General features: G+C 52.4%; 1 pseudogene across 1 annotated transcript in view; it reads right to left on the bottom strand.

The window, feature by feature from the left end:
* Nucleotides 1-17,067, bottom strand: part of LOC144803017 (uncharacterized) — a 47,059-nt pseudogene extending 29,992 nt beyond the window's left edge. The window contains exon 1 of the transcript XR_013605495.1: nt 16,695-17,067. The product of XR_013605495.1 is annotated as an uncharacterized LOC144803017 (transcript). The remainder of the gene's footprint in view (nt 1-16,694) is intronic.
* Between the last annotated feature and the right edge of the window lie 603 nt (nt 17,068-17,670).

Here is a 17,670-nt window from a genome sequence, read left to right on the forward strand (position 1 = left end):
AGCAACTTGTCGGCGAGCATAGAGTAGCAGAAGGGCATGCAATTTGCGCTTTTTGGGCACCGTGTCTCGCACATATCCCAAAATCCCCAGCATCGGAGATGGCGGGTCATCTCTACCTATTATCTGATTTACTGCATTGAATATTTCACTCCAAAACGTATGCAGGTGAGGACAATCCCACGCCACATGCTGAAAAGTAGCCCGATCCTGCCCACATCTCCAACACCTAGCGTCCTCTCTCAACAGCAGGCGATGCAAACTAACTGGCGTCCTATAATATCTATGCAAAAACTTGAATTGAATCAGTCGCAGGCGGTATTTGGGGGCAACTCTGTCAACTGACTACAGCAATAACCCCACTGCTCCTCCGTTATCTGTGGACTCAATTCACTATTTCAAACCTCCATCGACTTAGGCTTCAACACTGAATAGTTTGACTGCATAATAGTGTAGAGTCGCGTTATCAGTTTTTTGGCCGACTGTGACTTAAGTACGTTTTCCAGTGGTAACATGGTCAGGGGAGCTTCAGGGAACTGTGCATTGATCGCACAAACCGTTCAGCAAACGGCACTACACCTTCGTCAGTATCCAAAGGGGGGGCCTAAATGAACCTTCTGGGTAAAGGTCAGCGAATGTATGCAATTTCAGCGTAGCAGTTAGGGTCCTAGCAACACCTCTCTCCATACATGCGAAAATGGGATTATTGTCCAATATCATTGATGGCGCATACAGCGTAGCCACGCCTGCACGTTTCTGCAGCTCGCGCCACGCCCAACATACTGTTCCAGCAGTGTCGACATCTTCCTGTGGTCGACTAACATTACGATATAGCGCCACTGCCAACGGCGTCGGAGCCACCGCATCCCTTTCAACCGCAACATGGGGCTGAAATGGGGTCTCATGCACCCAAAAATGAAGAAACTGAGCTTGTGCGCACAGTGCATACAAGTGCATATCAGGAGCCCCCAACACCCCCTGTCTCATGGGCAGAGTAAGAAGATCCCAGGATACCCTGGTCTGTTTTCCCGCTCACACCAATGAGAGCAGCTGCGAGCGCAACAGCCCAAAGAAGTGTTTAGTAAGTGGTATCGGCACGTTCACGAATAAAGAAACTTAGGCAGTATCACCATCTTTGCCAGCGCCACCCTACCTGCCACAGACAAGGGCAGTTTAGTCCATAGACCCACCTTACCTTCTAGCCATGTATAAGCCCTCCCAAAGTTCAATCTCCATATACATTGGAGGTTACGACTCAGCCACACCCCAAGACATTTAAATTCAGTAGCTTCCCAGCGAAAGGGGAACTCAGAGCAGACCTCCCTCATCCCATCAGTAAGAGGGAAAATTACCGATTTAAACCAGTTTATATTTATACCTGCAAATCCTCCAAATCTTATAAACTCCCGCAACACTGGGTCAAGATTTACCTCCGGGTCAAGAATATAGAGGGTGACATCGTCTGCATGGAGAGATATCACAAGGCTACACGCGCTAAATCCTATACCTCTAGCAGTGTGGTGCTGTCTTATGCGTGCAGCCAGCGGTTCCATAGCTATGGCGAATAATAACGGTGACAATCGGCAGCCCTGCCTCGTGCCTCTCAATATGCAAAAAGGACCAGACACCATGCCATTGACCCTTACACGTGCTCTAGGCGCCTTGTATAGTAGTTTTATTCGTTGAATAAATAGGGAGCTGAAATGCATACGCTGCAAGACCAAGAACAAATATGACCACTCCAAGGAGTCAAATGCCTTAGAGGCATCTAGGAAGATTGCCGCAGCCTGAACGCTAGGATGCAAATAATGTATGACGGAGAATAGTGTGCGCAAGTTATGCAATGTCGACCTTCCTGGGATAAACCCGGATTGGTCAGGGAGTGCGATCATCTGTAACATTGGCTGGAGGCGGTTCGCTAGTAATTTGGCATAAATCTTAGCATCTACATTTATCAAAGAGAGCGGCCTACATGAGTCCAGCTCAATTTCCGCTTTGTCCGGCTTCAATAATGTAATTATCATAGCCTCCCTCATTGATTGGGGTAAAATTCCCGTTTCCAGCGCTTCCCCTTATATGGCAAGCAGTCTCGGAGCTAGCTCCTCGACATATGCCTTGTAGAAGGCAGTGGTCAGGCCATCCGGGCCCGGAGCCTTATTAAGCGGTAAGCTCTTAATCACTTGTGCCACATCTTCTTTTGTGTTAGGTAGATCCATGTATAATCTGTGGTTGTCATTAAACCACGCTAAAGCAATGGAGTCTAAAAATTCCGACATATCACTATGTTCCGCCACCCCGATTGTCTGGTACAGAGTCGAGTAGAACTCTTTGAATGCCTGCAGTACCTCCTCTTGCCCTCTCACCGTTTCACCTTCCATACTATTAATCTCATGGACATAGGTGGCCCTTGTCACAGGTCTGATCATAGCTGCCAGTGTGTGTGCCGGTCTATCAACCTCCCCATATCTACAGGCTTCTGCATATTTCCCAAGAAATTTAATTTCTCTATGTGCTTCCTCATCAAACTCTAGCAGTTTAGCTTTTAAAAGGCTCGCTGTTTGTTGATCCCCATACAGACACATCTTTTTGTCTAGCTCCTTGATTTCCTCTCCAGTCCAGCCAATGTCCCTCTGATGGCCTTTAGCTCCCCCGCCTGCCTCGTGATACACTGACCTCTTATGACAACCTTGAAGGCATCCCACAAGACCGCCTAAGTCGTTACCGACCCTTCGTTTGTTTCAAAATACAGCTCAATGCCCCTTCGAATTTCCTCTTTAAATGCCTCATCTAGCATCGCTTTTCGAGGTAAACGCCAGGTAAAAGCTCGGGAGGGGGCACCCGGCAATGACAAACGGAGAATACAAGGTGCATGATCTGACAGTGAACGTGCCATATGGGCCACCTCCACCGTCCAGGTCGCAACGTTACGTGAAATTAACCAAAAGTCCAACCTGGACCAGGCCTGATGTTGAGTGGACTTGCACGTTCCTTCCTGCAGGTTGGGGTGTCTTTCCCTCCAAATGTCTAGTAGTCCCCCGTCTGCCATTATATCCTGAAGGGCCATACATGCTTGTGGATGCACCGATTTAGTGGTGCCCTTTCTATCGGCCTCATCAGAAAGTACAGCATTAAAATCCCCCCCATATCACAGTTTGGCACCCAACCCCTCTAATCAGGGACCACAATAGTCGAAAAAAATCTGGGGACTGCAGTAAATGTTATCTCCTCACCCCCCAACCTTCCATTTAGTATGACAAATCTACCCTCCGTGTCTACGTGGGAGTATGCACACTTCCAATCCAATCCTCTCTTAATAAGAATAGCAACTCCCCTTGTATAGTTTGAGTAAATTGCAGAGTATACCTCACCCCAACGGCTATTCTTAAGCCTCTGCGATGGCATCACATTTAGATGCGTTTCCTGTAAGAAACAAACATCTATGGCATGTCTCACTAAATATGCATTGACTAGTCGCGCCTTCCGGCCATCATTTAAACCTCTGACGTTCCAGGTGATAATGTTCAAAGGTTGTCCTTCAGGCAGCATTACAATAGATTAGCTGCATAGTTCTTACCCAACGTTACGCAACATGGTACTAGTAGCACTACTTTGCCGTGCATAATGATTTGACTATTCGGCCCAATCAAAGAAACAATCCCGTCCCAATCCCGCCCACCACCCACACAACACCTCAAATTAGGTTGTAGTGTAACCCACCCATGCACAACTTTAAATAACATCAAACATGTCTTAGGGAACCTTCCCAGGGGGGCAAGGGTAGACTGGCATACTCCCCCACTTTCGCAGGGTGACCAGGGTGAAAGCCAGTGCTTGCCACGCAAAAACTATATAAGCATTTTATAAATATCTCATCCGGTATTGGGGGAAGAGTAAAAACCGGATTCTCATCAGCGAATCACAGCACAACTTATCCAATCTCAAGATAATGCAATACATGCAACCAAACATCCATCCAATATCAGCCCTATCAAACATATAGAAATCCAGAACAATCCTTGTTTCAATAGCAGTTCAGTCATTGTCACTTAGCCTGCCAGACTGGGAACCATTTTCAACATTCTTCTTCTTGGACCCCTTTCCAGCGATGTGCTTGGCAAATTTAAGTGCAGATTTTGCGTCCGTGAAAAAGTGAGTTGTACCATCATGGGACACTTTCAGTTTCGCCGGGTACAACAATGAATATGGAATTTGCGCTTGCAATAGGAGTCGTTTGGCTGGTAGGAACTCCCGCCTTGCCGCCTGCACCATTGGGGTAAAGTCTGGGTAAAACAAGATGGAATTGCCTTGGTGCGTAATCTGGCCTTGTTCTCGCGACAACCGCAGAATGGTGTCTCTATCCTGGTAGTTTAGCAACTTTATTAATATTGGCCGAGGTGTACTTCCTACTGGCGGTTTTGGGCCTAGTGTTCTGTGCGCTCTTTCCACAGTAAACACCGCAGAATTGTGTGGTTCAAACAGCGTATGCAGCATGTCCGTCATGTAAATTTCCATTTTTGACATGGCTGTCGTCTCCGGTATGCCCGTTACGCGCAGGTTGCTCCTACGAGAGCGGGCTTCTAAGTCATCATTTTTCTCACGTATGACTCCCAGGAGTTTATCCATATGCAGGAGCTGCTCCTTGGTTTCCGCCTGAAATTCGTTAAATTCCACCTGTCGGTTCTCCAGACTATCTAGCCTCGTTCCATGCACTGACACTTGGGTTTTCACTGTGTCCAATTGTTGAGTCAGCGCGTCTAGTTTTGAATCAATACTCTTGAGACTGGAACGCATATCTAGCAGCAGAGCCTTTACATCTTCATCTCCCGCTCCAGACTGCATGTCCATGTCTGTGCCGCCCTGCACCCCTGTACCTGTCTCGTTCTGCCTAGTCGAGCGTCTGGAGTCAAATGTGATCTTTGGCTGTTTTAGATCTTGTTTGCCCATAGTGCCCCCAGATGGGCCCTCGGGTCTCAATTGATGTCACCAGGAGGGGGGTGATATTTCGTGAATTCAAATGCTGTGGAGAAGTGTGGCTCAGGGGTTAGAGGCAGCAGACCCGGAAGCTGAGATCGGTCCTGGACAAGGGTTCAATTCCCCGCCTCGGCGGGTCTTGGGCTAAAAAATTCCACGGACTCGATAATTCTCGCCCCGGTGCCTCCTCGACTCACGGGTTCACACTCTGCGACTCTGGGCAATAGCTTGCTTAATCTCCACAACGGCCCCTCGCGGCGGGATGCCTGACTTTCACCTTGTGGATACCCTGATATCTCACAGGGGAATACCAGGACGGGTTCCCTAAGCAAGCGCCGGGAAACCCACTGCGGGTAGCTGTGTGCTATATAAGCTCAACTACATTTACATTTACTCCTGGTATCACCCAAGGTGGTCGCCTAACCGGTGTGGCGTCCCGCAGTGGACAAGTCGGGAATCAGAGCCCGCATAACTACACGCACTCCCTGCAGTGCGCCTGAATGAAACAATTCAGCAGTGTACACCACCTCAGGGTTGCCACCATCTGCAGCAGGAGCACCAGTGTAATGTGTGTGCAACTGTTCTCAACCACGTCTTCGGTTTCACAGCTTTCTCTTGTAGTGGTGTTGCAAGCATTAATCATCAGGACCCCAGGCAATGAAGGAGTATCCCCCCAACACTTCTTCCCCGACATGCGCGTCCTGAGCTCCAACCCCAACCAGCAGCCGCGGGACGTGCCAGTATCCGTGAGGCGTATTTTATATCCAACCCATATAAACAAAGTATATTATGTGCCCACTTTACATGCAGGGCAGTAGTTAGTGGTGCTTGCCCTTTCGCTGTCCACCATCCGGTTGAGATCTAGCTGGACGCACAACTTCGCAATGGCGCGTTACCTCCAGGCAGTCTTAAGCAGGCCAGCCAAGCCCGTCACTCACAGCTCCTCGTACTCCTGGCTTGTGGCGCTATCGTCAAACCATCCCCAAGGGTTCACAGTGAGGGCGATCTGATTGCACAAGTGCCGCCCATGCCATCCATATCAGCGCACTGCTCATCTGGAATCCTTAGAAGACTGGTCCGCCGGGCGCTGCCATTTTGTCCAAGTGTGGGCGTATTAAAAAATTGTTTTACATTTACCTTCTCTGCCTCAACTGCAATGCGCTCATTCCGGGTCTTAGGAGCCAAGCTGTGGAATTCCTTGCCGCTGGATATCCGTGGCATGGAAAACTTGGTTTCCTTCCGGAAAGCGGTCAAAACCCTGTTGTTTCCTCCCCCTTAAAGTTGCTTTCCCGATGCGGCCAGCCTCTTTGGTACTGCACTTGATCTACTAGCGCCGGGACGCCCCTTTGCTGGGGCAGCTGTCGCGCTCACACAAACTTTTAACATAACATAACATAACATGTCCCACTCAGTTTCCACAGTCGCACACCCCGTCCGGGCTTCTTTGCAGGGTTTTTGGCGAGTTTGCGCAGTTTCTGGAGGTCAGCGCCCCTGCGGCCTACATTCAACCATGGCGCACCGGACTCGATTTTGGAGGCAGCGCCGCTTCCCTTACTTCTGCGTCCGCAGCTTCGCACGGGCTTGCCACTCGTTCCGCCGAGTCTCTGCAATGCAGCCGCGTCGTTCACCTCCGCTCCACCAGTTTTTGCACAGTTGTCTCCCCCACCGGTTTTGGCATTTAGCACATCAGCAGCGACTTTGTGTACAGGATAAATTTAGGATTATTGCCCCAGTCGGTGGAGCACGCTCAGAAAGCAGCCATCTCGCAGCATGGCTAGCCACGCCCCCCACGACCTTGATGTTATTTAAAAACAGAAATGTTTTGAGTTGTTTCCTGACAGAATTCAAGTTTTCTTGGGGACACAAGTCAGGTGAATTTAGAATTTAGAATTTAAAAGCATTTATAGAGCGCTTGTGTACTAGGCAGTTTCTTGGCGCTTAAGAGTTAACAGTGGCAAGAACAAGCAGACAGAAAACGGTAGGCTAACAGTTGAACGCTTGCTGGAACAAAAGGGTTTTTAAGGCCCTGCGGTATTCCATATAGGAGGGCAGAAGCCTTACTGAGGGTGGAAGAGCGTTCCAGAAGGTGGGGGCCAGAACTGAAAATTTCTGGCCACCAGCTCTTTTCTTCTTGAAGCGAGGTACTGCCAGCAAGCCCAGGGAGGAGGAACGAAGGGATCTCGGCGGACAGTAACTCGTGATAGCAGAATTGATGAATGCCGGAGCAGTGCCCGCTCGGGCTTGAAAAGTGAGGCATCCCAATTTAAACAGTGCCCGCTGTTTAATAGGGAGCCAGTGAAGGGCTTTCAAGAGGGGGGTGGAGTGGTGTGACTTGGCCAGGCCGTAAACCAGGCGAGCTGCCTGGTTCTGGACCAGCTGAAGGCGATGAAGGGCATATGCGGGGACACCGTTATAAACGATGTTCCCGAGTCAATTTTTGACAGAACCATGGCCATTATTATCAGTTTGAGGGCGGGAACAGAAAAAAATCTGGATATTTTCCTGATGGTCCGTAAGGAAAAAAACCAAGAAGAAACAACTGAACTAATATGTGAATGAAGTGTAAGTTGGTGATTAAGAGTAATACCTAACGTTTTAACTGATAGGGAAGGAGTGGGGGGGGGGGGCACCCAGGGATGGTGGCCAAAAAAGAGGTGACCAAGGATTGCCAATACCGCCCGTCAAGACCATCTCCGTTTTGTCAGGATTTAGCTTGAGGTGGTTCATATTCATCCATTCACGGATGAATAGCATCACGGACTGGAAGCCGGTTTGACCTGACGAAGCCGGGGACAAATCAAAAATAAGTTGGAGGTCGTCGGCGTAGTTATACACCGCGACCTCCATGTGCTGCAAAGCAAAAATAAGAGGGAAGATGTATAGGTTAAAGAGTAGGGGGGAAAGGGAAGAGCCCTGAGGAACCCCACAAGTTATTTTACGGGGAGGAGCAGCGAATTCTGCCAGGTGGACAGCCTGGGAGCGATCAGACAGGAAGGACTCCAGCCAGGCCAGGGGAGGGCCCTCGATGCCCGCCGACTTGACACGGCGCAGAAGGATGGAGTGATCCACCGTGTCAAAGGCGGCAGACAGATCTAATAAAACGAGGGCCTTAGGAGCGCTGGAGTCCAATCCCTCCCTGAGTCGGTCCAGGACTGAAATGACCACCTTCTCTGTAGAATGGCGGGGGCGGAAGCCTGCTTGGCAGGGGGCGAGATATTCGCTGCCCTCGATGAAGGAGCTTAAAACCTGAGTACGGTGGGACTCTGCGATCTTCCCTAAAAAAGGAAGGAGGGAAATTGGCCGATAGTTGGCCGGGGCGCCAGGGTCTGCCCCAGGTTTTTTTTAAATGGGGATGACCGTAGCAGCCTTAAAGGAAAGGGGGACAGTACCCTGTTCGAATGAGTTGTTTAACAGGGTAAGGGCGGGGAAAGGACAATCCAGGAAAATCTGACTTAAAACGTGTGCTGGGCAAATGTCGGCGGGGGAGCCAGATTTCACCCGTCTGAGAAGAGGGGGAAGTGAGTCCAGAGTCAGAGGGGGGATAAGGGCTAAAGACTGGCTGTTGGTAGGAATGGGACACTCACAGAAAGTGGGTGAGGGAGGGGGGATATTAGCCTTAATGGTAGCCACTTTCTCTATAAAGAACTCATTGAGGGAGTTGCACAAAATCTGTGAAGGGGGATTTTTTGACTGGGTCCTATCAGAGGCGGCCAACTCATGGACCATCGCAAAGATCTCACGTGGCTGATTCTCAGCCGCCAGAATGCGTCCAGAGAAGTAGTCTTTTTTTGCTGCTAAAATATCTCACTTATATTCAGAGAGGACTGTGAATTAAAGCTGCCTAGCGGAAGGACAGTAAGCACGTCGCCATGCGCGTTCGGCCTGCCGCACTATTAGTTTCTTAGCTTTTAGGGCTGGACTAAACCACTTATTGGCATTGTGAACGCGGTTAATGGTTACTCGCTTGAGTGGGGCTATATGGTCGCAGGTTTTGACAAGCCAATTGTCCAATGTGGTGACCTGGGAATGTAGAGCCAGACCCTCAAGGGCCGGGAGGGAGGAGCGGAGTGAGCTACACAAGGTGGGGATGTCAACTCGGCTCCAATTCCGGGTCCAGATGTTTTTGGGATGACGTGGAGGGGCAGGGGTATTAAGGGCCAACGAAAAAGACAGGAGATGGTGGTCCGACCAGGCACAGGGCAGTACCGAGGGCACCGAAATGGGGATGTTAAGGGTCCATATCTGGTCAAGTATATGCCCCTGCCTGTGTGTAGCAGTGTGAACATGTTGCGAAAAGTTCAGGCTAAGGAGTAGTGCGGTAAAGTCTTTGGATATTGCATCCTCAGCAGGGTCGCCGGGCCAGAAGTTAAAGTCTCCAAGGACTCGCAATGAGGCGTTGTTAATGGACAGAGTGCCTAAAAGTTCCTGAAATGTAGTGATAAAGCCAGGGGAAGACTGAGGAGGACGATAGACCAAAACACAGGTAAGGGGAGTTTTAAAGGAAACAGAACGCACCACTAAACAGTCTGACGTTGGCAGGATGGAGGAAGCCAGCGTCTGAAATTGTAGCCCCTCCCGCGCTATTAGGGCAACTCCACCCCCCATCTTCCCGTTTGGGCGGTCAGCACAGAGGGCAGAATAAGAGGGGGGAAGGGCCGCCAGGACATCAGGAAGAGAGTCCTGGCGGTACCAGGTTTCCGTTAAGAAGAGCAAGTCTGGGCTCTCGGTGTCCAGCAGATGGAAAATGTCAGTTTGGTGCCGTACAGCGGACCTGGTATTAAGCAAAAAAGCAGAAGTGGCAGGAATAGGAATGGGGGCACGTGGGCTAGGAGTGGGCGGTATAGTGATGGGAGGAGCAGGTCTGGGACAGTGCTGGAAGGGGCTAGAACGGGCAACACCATGTGCTATGATACAAGCAAGAGTGGCAGGATCAAGTGGATAAGCGGTATGTAAGGAGTGTAATACTGGCGAAGAATAGGTGAGCAAGTGGGCATGGTGGTATGGCCCTGGTCCCGGCCTGGCGCGGACGGGCGCAGACGGGCAGGACTTTGGCACGACTTCGGCGAGAAGTCGGCACTCCCGCTGCGCTCGTCCGCTGCGCTTCCGCCATTGCATCATTAAGTACCAGGAAAGAGAAAAACACTAGCCCGCTGACCTGCCAATCGGCCAGCAGGGCGGAAGTGAGGATATGGGGGCGGAGAAGGGATTTCGTGCTCACGTGGCCACCGCCGCTGCAAACGGCACAAGCCGTGGCAGATCGGTGCCTGGAGCCAGGTACAATAATATAAAGAGAAGCGTTGCGCCGAGGAGCGGCGATCAGAGACAAGTAAGTATTAAATTGTTAGCAGGTCAACAATCTAAGCAAAACAGTACATGAGGCCAAGAGTAAAATAAAACACACAGCGCGATATTGTTTAAAAAAGGGAGCCAGAGAAGCGCATAGCCTCAGCAGCCTCTCTTACCAACTATTAGCCCCGAATGCCGGCTACGCTGGATTTTTAAATGGTAGCTATTCCAAACACTAGCCCGCTGACCTGCCAATCGGCCAGCAGGGCGGAAGTGAGGATATGGGGGCGGAGAAGGGATTTCGTGCTCACGTGGCCACCGCCGCGTACAATAATATAAAGAGAAGCGTTGCGCCGAGGAGCGGCGATCAGAGACAAGTAAGTATTAAATTGTTAGCAGGTCAACAATCTAAGCAAAACAGTACATGAGGCCAAGAGTAAAATAAAACACACAGCGCGATATTGTTTAAAATGTTTAAAAAAGGGAGCCAGAGAAGCGCATAGCCTCAGCAGCCTCTCTTACCAACTATTAGCCCCGAATGCCGGCTACGCTGGATTTTTAAATGGTAGCTATTCCAAACACTAGCCCACTGACCTGCCAATCGGCCAGCAGGGCGGAAGTGAGGATATGGGGGCGGAGAAGGGATTTCGTGCTCACGTGGCCACCGCCGCTGCAAACGGCACAAGCCGTGGCGGATCGGTGCCTGGAGCCAGGTACAATAATATAAAGAGAAGCGTTGCGCCGAGGAGAAACGGTCAAAGACAAGTAAGTATTAAATTGTTAGCAGGTCAACAATCTAAGCAAAACAGTACATGAGGCAAAGAGTAAAATAAAACACACAGCGCGATATTGTTTAAAATGTTTAAAAAAGGGAGCCAGAGAAGCGCATACCCTCAGCAGCCTCTCTTACCAACTATTAGGTGGGAGGGCATTCCAGGTATTTGCCCTCACTACAGGTAGAGAGCAGCCACCTATTCTGGTTTTCCTGATCTTAGGGAATGCATGGCGGGATCTCCCAACTCGAGCCAGGCAAAAAGCACAGGCATATAAAGATGCTGGCCCCGATTGCAGAGTATCTATGACATAAAGTGCTTTCAATTGACATAATTTCAGGACAGGAACCTAGTCCATTTTACCAGTTTGTTGGAGATCGACAATGATTTCTGAGCCCAGAACCAGCCTTGATGCTGTGTTTTGTAGCCGCTGCAAGCTACGTAGGAGATATTGAGATATGCCTATGTATAAAGAGATGCAGGAATCCATTCTCAACAGGATCAGGGCCAGAGCCAGGTCTTTCTAGATGAAGCAGGGATGAATGGAAGTATTCTTCCAATAACTTTCAGAAGTCGGAAGATGTAGAGCAAGTGGTTTTAATCTTCTCTTTTAAGGGCAGATAAGAGTTCACCCAATCTCCCAGGTTGCTGACCTCATGGAATGGGGTTGATGGAGCTCCCAACAACACTGGGCAGCACTCTTGTGCCCGTGAGGCTTCGGTCCCAAATAGCACTATTTCACTTTTTCCACTGTTGAGCACCAGAGTTTGAGCTTGTCCAATCCACGACTTCCTGGGGGTAGCACCTTGTGTATCATCGAGCAGAGATAATATTGAAATACTCAATCAGGCTGGATAAGTGGGCCATGTAAATACCAGCCCTGGAGAGGGGGCTCCTGTAGTGATCGTCTTCGGGGTTGATCTGAACTTAGCTAATGCCAGCGCTTGGGTCAGTTCTGTCAAAAAGGATAAGAACCAAGCAAGCACTTTCCCTCAATCTCCAATCTCTCTGTAGTAAAGTGGAGTGGGAGATGGTGTCAAAGGCTGCTGACAGTTCTCATAAAATCAGAGGTCCTACCTCCACAGCCCCCATACATAATATCTCTAATATCCTGCTGGGCTTTATCCGCCCCTGTCTCTGTAGCGAGACCATTTTAGAGCTCTGAATGGTCTTTGTGCAGAAGTTAGACTCAAGGGATTTGGTTAGCCGCTTGTTCACTGTGGCCTCCGTTAGTTTGGTGTACATCAGGAGCGGAGAGACAGGCCCATCCTTAGAGTTAAAACAAGAGTTAGAGTGGGGAAACCAACCCTCTAGACAACCCTCAAGCAAAAGAGATGTAGCACAGAAGGCAGCTTTGGAGGCCTCCCTCACACAAAACTTGAGAAGAAACAGTGCAGGCCTCCTTCACTAAACATGAACATCATACGTTTGTTGTCCACATTTGCACAAAACATAAAAAGCATGGACAACAGGAGAACAAGCCTCAAACCTACAAAATAGGCAGACAGCAGCAGAACAAGCCTGCCTTACAAAACATGTGCAGACTGGGCAGCAACTATCCAGAGATTCAGTGAAGGTTCAGGTGCGCACCACTGCCAAGTGGCCTTTGGGAATGTTGAAAACTTTGGGAATGTTGAAAACTTTAACCAATATTTGATCTTTACCCAACATGCTTTGCAAGGCAGGATTTTAATCACATGCTCATTATGGTAAAAAAACAACACTACAAGTTCCAGAATACAAAGCCGTGTTGGCGTAAACATTATGATTGGTTGCATGCTGAGGTGCAACGGGGAGCAAAAACAAGAAGGTTAGGCTATGATGCATTACAGAGTAATTACCAGTGCCTGAGATGAACACAAACAATCCATCCATCATTTTCCATATGCCTATATGTGACAGGTATGCACAGACGTAGGTTCAATGCTTGCAGCACCTCTTGAATCAAGCTGCACCCTACAGTCAAGGCCAAGAGAGGCTGAAACCAGTCTTGCACTGCTTGTATTGCGGTTCAGAAAGGACCTGGGTTGGCCTTTCAGGCTAGACTGCTCCTATTGGAAGGAATCTAAGGCTGCTTCCTATCTGAGGTATATAACATGGAACAGTGATTCCTGTGGACAATGTGTGTAATATATGGTAGTAGTTAGCTCAATGGCAGTATTCATGGGTAGAGAGATGGTGTAGAGAGAAAAGAAACCATACACAACAAGACAATCTCTGTAGCCCCTGGACAGGTGTTACCTCCTCAGTGCCACTCTGGAGAGGTCTCACAATCTCTGCACCCACCAGGACAAGCCTCACTTCTTCTGCAGCCCCTGGACAGGCCTCACCACCTACCAGCACAGGAGAGGCCTCACCTTCTTTGCATTGTTCTGGACCAACATCACCTCCTCTGCTCCCCTTCTGTAGAGACCTCCCCTCCTCCATACCCCTTGACAGGCCTCACCTTCTCTGTATTGCTCTGGACCAGTCTCACCTCCTCTGCTCCTCCTCTGGAGAGGCCTCACCACCTCTCCACCGCTCTGGACAGGCCTCACCTCCTCTGCATCTTCCTGGACAGGCATTAACTCTTCTGCACCCCAGGACAGTCCGCACCTTCTCTGCTCCCCCAGCAAAGGACTCGTCTACCTCCTCTGCACTCCCTGGGCAGGTCTTCACTCCTCTCTACACCCCTGGACAGGTGTTACCTCCTCTGTGCAACTCTGGAAAGGTCTCATGCCTCCTCTGCACCCCCTGGACAGGCCTTGTGCCTCCTCTGCACCCCCTGGACAGGCCTCATACCTCATCTGCACCCCTGGATAGGTCCCATGCCTCCCCTGCACCCCTGGACAGGTCCCATGCCTCCTCTGCACTGCCTGGACAGGCATCACCTCCTCTGCACCCGCCTGGAAAGGCGTCACTTCTTCTACACCCCCTGGACAGGCCTTACCTTGTACACACCCACCAGAAGAGGGCAGGCCACACCTTCCCTGCATCGCTCTGGAGAGGACTCACATCCTCTGCACCCACCTAAACATGTCGCACCTCTGAAGCACCCCACCCGGACAGGTCTCACCTCCTCCACACACCCCTGGACAGGACTCACCTCCTCTGCACAGCCTGGACAGGCTCAACTCCTCTGCACCCCCTCTGGTCAGGACAGGCCTCACCTCCTCTGCACTCCCTGGACAGGCCTCACCTCCTCTGGACCCCTGGATAGTTCTCATTTCCTCTGCACACCTCACATCCTCTGCACACCCCTGCACTGGCCTCACCTCCTCTGCATATCTCCGAACAGGCCACACCTCCTCTGCACTGCTCTGGACTGTCTCACCTCCTCTGCACACCTCACATCCTCTGCACACACCTGGACTGGCCTCACCTCCTCTGCATACCTCCGGACAGCTCTCACCTCCTCTGCACCCTTTGACAGGCCGCTCCTCCTCCCCCCCACCCGGACAGGCCGTGCCTCCTCTCCACCCCCTGGACAGGCCTCGCCTCATCTGCCTCCCTCTATAAAGGTGTCACCTCCCCTGCACCCCCAAGCACAGGACAGGCCACACCTCCTCTGCACCCCATAGACAGGCCTCACCTCTTCCGTACCCACCTGGACAGCCCTCGCCTACTCTGCACACCCCTGGACAGGCCTCACTTATTCTGCACTGCTCTGGACAGCCTCAACTGCTCTGCACTGCTCTGGATAGGTCTCACCTCCTCTGCACCCCCTGAAAGGCCTCACCTCCTCTACACCCCCGGACAGGCCTCACCTCCTCTGCACCCCCTGGACAGGTCTCACCTCCTGTGCTCCCACCCCCAGCAAAGGCTTCACCTCCTCTGCACCCCATCACAGGAAAGGCCTTGCCTCCTCTGCACGCCCCTGCACAGGACAGGCCTCACCTCCTTTGCACCCCATGTACAGGCCTCACCTCCTCAGTACCCACCTAGACAGGCCTCACCTCCGCAGCACCGCTCTGGGGAGGCCTGACTGGACAGGCTTTCTGCCTCCTTGGAACTCCATGGACAGACCTTACCTCCGTTACACCCCATGGACAGGGTCTACCTACACTGCACCCCCTGGACAGGCTTCATGCCTCCTGCGCACAAATTTGACAGGCCTCATCTCTGCACCCCATCGACAGGCCTCACCTCCTCTGCACCCCTGGACAGGCCTCACCTCCTCTGCACCCCCTAGACAGGCCTCACCTCCTCTGCACTCCCTGGACAGGCCTCACCTCCCTTACATCCCCTGGACAGGCCTCACTGCCCTTGCACCCACCTAGACAGGCCTCAGCTCCTCTGCACCCACTGGACAGGCCTCAGGTCCTCTGCACCCACCTGGACAGGCCTCATCTTTGCACCCCATCGACAGGCCTCACCTCCTCTCCACCCCTGGACAGGACACACCTCCCTGGCATCCCCTGGACAGGCCTCACCTCCCTTACATCCCCTGGACAGGCCTCACTGCCCTTGCACCCACCTAGACAGGCCTCAGCTCCTCTGCACCCCCTGGACAGGCCTCAGGTCCTCTGCACCCACCTGGACAGGCCTCAGGTCCTCTGCACCCACCTGGACAGGCCTCATCTCTGCACCCCATCGACAGGCCTCACCTCCTCTCCACCCCTGGACAGGACACACCTCCCTGGCATCCCCTGGACAGGCCTCACCTCCCTTGCACCCCCTGGACAGGCCTCACCACCCTTGCACCCACCTAGACAGGCCTCAGCTCCTCTGCACCCCCTGGACAGGCCTCAGGTCCTCTGCACCCACCTGGACAGGCCTCGCCTCTTCTGCACCCACCTGGACAGGCCTCACCTCCTCTGCACCCCCCTGGCCAGGCCTCACCTCCTCTGCACCCACCTGGACAGGCCTTACCTCCATTGCTCCCCGCTAGCCAGGCCTCACCTCTGCACCCCATCGACAGGCCTCACCTCCTCTGCACCCCTGGACAGGACACACCTCCCTGGCACCCACCTGGACAGGCCTCACCTCCCTTGCTCCCCCCTGGACAGGCATCACCTCCTCTGTACCCACCTGGACAGGCCTTACCTCTCTTGCAACCCCTGGACAGGCCTCTCCTCCTCTGCCCCTCCTCTGGACAGGCCTCTCCTCCTCTGGACAGGCCTCTCCTCCTCTGCACCCCCCTGGACAGGCCTCAGCTCCTCTGCACCCCCTGGACAGGCCTCAGGTCCTCTGCACCCACCTGGACAGGCCTCACCTCCATTGCTCCCCCTAGACAGGCCTCACCTCCTCTGCACCCACCTGGACAGGCCTTACCTCCATTGCTCCCCCTGGACAGGCCTCAGGTCCTCTGCTCCCCGCTGGCCAGGCCTCACCTCTGCACCCCATCGACAGGCCTCACCTCCTCTGCACCCCTGGACAGGACACACCTCCCTGGCACCCACCTGGACAGGCCTCACCTCCCTTGCTCCCCCCTGGACAGGCATCACCTCCTCTGACCCCCCTGGACGAGCCTCACCTCTTCTGCACACCCCTGGACAGGCCTCACCTCCTTTGCACCCCCCAGGAGAGGCCTCACCTCTTTTGCACCCCCCCCTGGACAGGCCTCACCTCCTCTGCACCCCCTGGACAGGCCACACCTCCTCTGCACCCCCTGGACAGGCCTCACCTCCCTTGCCCCCCCCCCCCCCCCACAGGCCTTATCTCCCTTGACCCCTGGACAGGCCTCACCTCTCTTGCAACACCTGGACAGGCCTCTGCTCCTCTGCCCCTCCTCTGGACAGGCCTCTCCTCCTCTGGACAGGCCTCTCCTCCTCTGCCCCTCCTCTGGACAGGCCTCTCCTTGGTGCTGCAGTGACGTCTCACAGGAGCCCTCGGTGACGGAGTTTCCTGGTCAGTGGAGCCCAGAGTTCATCTCACTCCATCCAGCGCCTCTGACTCCGCACTGAGCCTCGGGGCGCTACGCACAGGCCTGGAAGAGAGACACTGCTCCCCTGGACCTGTGCCGGGTGCAGGACAGTGGCTCGGACCCTGGAGCGCTTTAATACCACACAACAGATACGAGGCGCTACAAGCGCGAGACGTCTTAATCACTCCGGATTAGGAAATGACAGAATGTCCTGCTCCACTTTGCATCTTTCAGCCCTGGTACCCGGTTCCCTTGATGCAGTCCCCTCAACTATCCCTCTCCAAAAGAGTGACCTTTAACCCAGGAAGTGACTTCTCTCGGAGGAAGCAGATCTCCCCGGGGGTATTTCTGATGACTGTGTTGATCGTGTCTTGTGCAGCTGAGATTGGACCCCACTACTGATGTCTGCACCTCCAGGGGGTCTATACTGTGTACGTCTCTTCTTCCTGTACATCATTCGTGATAATAAATGTTTAATTCGAGGCGCCCTGACTCCCCCAGGCCCCTTCACTCTTTGTAAACATCCCAAAAAAAGATCCTTCCCTGGCCTTTTATCCCACCGGGCATTTCCCAGCTCCTGGAGGGTAACTGCAGCAGTGAGGGGGGGGGGAGGGGAGGTCTGCTTTAAGAGAAGGAGAGGAGAAAGGAAGAGAGCGATGGTGGAAGCAGAGAGAGAGAGAGAGAGAGAGAGGGAGGGAGCATTGAGAGGGAGGGAGGAGAGAAGCTGTGGTATTTACTACTTGTGTTACTGTGACTGTTCTAGGTAATTCCATTCTGTTTTGGAATGCTTAGTTATGC

Source organism: Lissotriton helveticus, chromosome 1_2 (genome assembly GCF_964261635.1).
Source record: "Lissotriton helveticus chromosome 1_2, aLisHel1.1, whole genome shotgun sequence".
Classification (NCBI taxonomy): Eukaryota; Metazoa; Chordata; class Amphibia; order Caudata; family Salamandridae; genus Lissotriton; species Lissotriton helveticus.